Source organism: Thermobia domestica, chromosome 14, assembly GCF_964235325.1.
Source record: "Thermobia domestica chromosome 14, izTheDome1.hap1.1, whole genome shotgun sequence".
Lineage (NCBI taxonomy): Eukaryota > Metazoa > Arthropoda > Insecta > Zygentoma > Lepismatidae > Thermobia > Thermobia domestica.
The window spans coordinates 175,884,191-175,888,436 of record NC_137467.1 but is presented as its reverse complement, the minus strand read 5'-3'; positions in this window follow the sequence as shown (position 1 = coordinate 175,888,436).

The following is a 4,246-nucleotide window of genomic DNA, read 5'->3' as shown; positions in this document are numbered from 1 at the left end:
GTAAATACATGTCAAAAAAGAACTCAGGCGCTTAATTTCTAACAAAATTTTAGAATGTTATTAGATATTCTTAATATTTTGTTGGCGATCCTTTATTTTTCATGATGGCTTTCAATCTTTTGGGCATCGATTTTGCAAGTTTTTTTTTTTTTTTTTTTTTTTTTTCTGAATGAAGGATAAGTTTTTGCCCATTCAGTCTGAAGTGCTGATTCCAAGTCTTCCTTTGTTCTAATAAGTATGATTTTTTAAAACTGATTTTCCAAATGAGCCCACAAGTGCTCAATAACGTTAATATCAGGAGATTGCGGAAGTGTTTCCACCATATGCGGACAATTATATGGGAGTCACAAAAGCACATTGAGTGCTTTGTCCTTGGGATCGTTATCCAGGAAGTTTTCATTCCTAGTGTTTCAGCACTTTGTACCAAATTTTGCTTCAGAATATTTAAATACTTTGTTTGGTCCATAATTCCGTCAATTACAAAAAGTTTACCTGAACCAGCAGCGGACATACAGCCCCAAACTATTACAGAGTCACCTCCATGTTTCACAGTGGATCGTAGATCACACTCTCGGAGTTCTTCATTACGTTTTCGTCAGATATAACATTGACCATCTGAGCGGAACAAATTAAATTTGCTTTCGTCCTTAAATAACACAATACTTCCAAACGAAAAAATCTTTATTCATATGATTTTTTGCAAAACTGAGTATCTTTTTTTTTTTTTGCACTTGCTCACGAATAGTTTTTTTTTTTTTTTTTTTTTTTTTTTTACGAGCTACTTTTCCATGTAACTTGCTTCTTCTTGAAACCAATCTTATTGTTTCGGGATGCACACTTTCATTAAGATGTTCTGATACTTCTTTGACCAGTTTAGAAGCACTTATCTTGTTTTCTTTTATTAACCTGTAGTATAATCCGTCGCTCTTCTGACGTTGAAAACACTCTAGGTCTACCACGTTTTGGTATATTTTCCACTGATTTTGTTGATTTGAGACGTCTAACAATGCCATGAACTGTGGAGTGTGACCTATTTACTATTTTCCCAATATCACAAACTAATTTTCCCTCTTTATAATATTTTAAAATAAGTTCTCTTACTGCTAAAGAAGTTTGACCACGTTGCCTTCCCATTTTAAATTTTAAATACACAGTTGTCACCCACGTACAAACAGTACGGCTTCAACTCGTTTCACATGGATACCTAAAACTGTAAGTGGACACAATCTTGGAAATTCCTCTAAGCTCAAAAAGAAAGAGTGTTGCTATATGTCCGAGTTCTTTTTTGACATGAATTTTAGCTGTATTTTCACTTTCTTGTATTTTTTATAGTCATGAAATCGAGTTTTCTTATTGCTGTTTCTATTTTCCATAAGTAAATAATATAGAGTAATTAAAATATTTTTTTCTGTGTAGCGTACTCTTGGAATGTTTATTTACTCTTGAAATGTGTGAGAAGCTGTATGCCCGACTTCTCTATTGAGCTACTGTATTTCTGAAATCTGTAACAGAGTTAAGGCTTCTTTTACAGAGGATATATTGTACTAACACGATACACAAACTTAATACTACCAAGGTTCGCCATTTACAGGGGTGTAGCCAGGGGGGCATTGGGGCCAGGCCCCCCCAAATGGTTTCCTGCCCCCCCCCCAAATGACCAGCTTTTATACCATCACAGAAAAATTATCTCGCTTCATTCATTTAAAAGTAACAAAGTTTATTGACAATTAATAATTTATGGTAAAATAGTATGGAGAAATATTGTTTTTCCATACCGATCGAAAAATAGTATAGTATCTCTTCCTTATACCGATCGAAAAATAGGATACTTTTTTGTGACAGCAGATTACACAATTTACGGCGATTTATATTTGACAGTTTGAAGACAAACACTTTAACAAGGTACTACAAATACAGCCATAAGACAAAGGTACTAAACTGATTTGTAAGTACAGTATATTTTTATATGCTTTAACAAGTGTTTTAAAAGACATAGAGGATGGAAAATTTGGCGAGAAACAATGCTTTTATTTAATCTGAATTTCATTCGCTCTCTCTTTTATTTCTACTCAGTGTAATAAAATAATTGTTTTTTTTTTTTTTTTTTTTTTTTTAGTCACGAATAATAAATAAGTATTTTTGCCAGGAAATCGTAAAGAAATTAAGTGAAATTTCAAAGAAAATCAATCTTGTGTAGATAGGTTCTGTATACAAGGTCTTAAATTTAAATATAAAGGTAACCAAGAAAAGTTTTGTTGCTTTTTCACCCACCACCTTCGAACATCGATATGTCACCTAACCTGGAAGATCAAAAATAGTCCCCATCGGCATCGACGAACTTCTCCCAACATTCTGAAAGGCCATTGATTTCATCCCGTTAGAACATGGTGGGCCGTGAAACGAAGAAGGTATCAGGTGCATTTTGCACTTTTACTAGGGATTTGAACTGGCGTCTTCTAAGGTGATTGTCCAAAGAATGGAACAGGTGATAATCGGACAGTGCAATACCCGGGGAATATAGTGGTTGCAATATTGTTTCCCACCCAAGGCGGAAAATGGTATCCTGAGTCATCCTAGCCACGTGAGACTTAGCGTTGTCCCGTAAACGAGGACCCATTTGTAATTCAGAAGTGATGGCTCCAGAGTTTTGAGTTTTTGTTGAGCACAGCTCAACTGCTGACACTACACAGTTGCATTGATACTCTGACCAGCTGGTAGCAGTTCCCGATGCACGATGCACCAAACACACAGAAGGACCTTCTTCTGGTACAGTGCTGGTTTCGGCTGTTTTGAAATCGGTTCATGGGATGCTAACCAATGATGACGGCGCCGTGGTGCTTCGTATAGGACACACTTTTTATCACATGTCAATGCCCTGTCCAGAAATGGCTCAAAAACAGTAAATAAACACAGGCAACTGTCGCGTTGCCTTCTGGCCCGGAGTCAAAATATGTGAGACCCATTGACCCAACTTGTAGTGCTTCACAAGTTGATGGATGTGCGCACAGAGTGAGTAGACATGTTAGTGAAGGTGAGTAAACGCATAATTGAAGATTTGCTTCAGCATTTGTTAATACGACCGGTTCTCCATGTCATTTTCTGTGTCTGTATAAGCACTTCAACTGAAATGGGCTTTTTAAAGTTAACCTTTCATTTTTCCATCTTTCTTTTCGCTGTACAATTTGCTGTCCACGCCAATAATGTTGTCTGGAAAACTTTAATATAATGTTTATACTTTATTTGAATAACGTAGCACATAGTGAATTAACTAATCTGAAACCTAACAGTAAAGTAATTGTAAGTGTTGACTTCATGAGCTCCGTCACGGAATCGATATTTGAAAGAAACAAAAAGATCGCGGGTTTTATTTATATGTAAAATAAGAAGTTCCCTCTTCTAGGGGGGAGACCGCCCCTCTGGATCCACCCCTGTTGAAACCAATAAAATAATATAAATGGTTCAGAACCTGAGTGAACTCAAATGATTCATATCTTTATTCACTTCTTATATTTATATGCAAATTAAATCAGGTCGCTAAATTTCTGACTCTGTGAACTAACTTGGAGGAATGAAGTATATAACACTGTTCGACAAAATTCAACTTCAAAAAACTTTTCTGCATGAAATCAGGTGTTCTTTATAGTTTTCGAGCTGCTGAAAACGAATCTGATCTTAATTTTGGTCCTGCACCCTCAGATTTTGAAATAATGTCAATTATAGTAGATTTTGGGTAAAATTTTAAGGAAATCACAGAACTGTAGGTTTGAAGTCTCTCTACTCCTTTCCTAACTATCCCAGAATAACAAATGATACCTCGTTGGAAAGGGCATGGATCACACATTCCAATGGTAAGCTCTCAATGTGTAGAAGAAGAAGAAAATATTGAAAAAACTGGGAAAAACGGGTTTTTTGAAGAAATTTAGAGAAGTTTGCAACACTGACAGTAAGCAAACATAAGCTCAGTAGCCCATGTCCCATACATTCAAGTGTGTTATATTAAAAACTCAAAGAGATATCTCAAACACAAGGGGAGTAAAACAGTGTGAAAGTAATTTTAAAAAGGAGGGAAAATTTAATATTTGGAGAAATTGAAAAGAGTTTGCAACACTCACACTTGCGATACTCACACATAAGCTCAGTAACACACATCCAATACATTCATTATATTAAAAGAGTCATAGAGATTGCTATTTACTAGGCGAGAAAAAAATGGTTAACTCGAGTAAACAAAGAAATATATGTACAA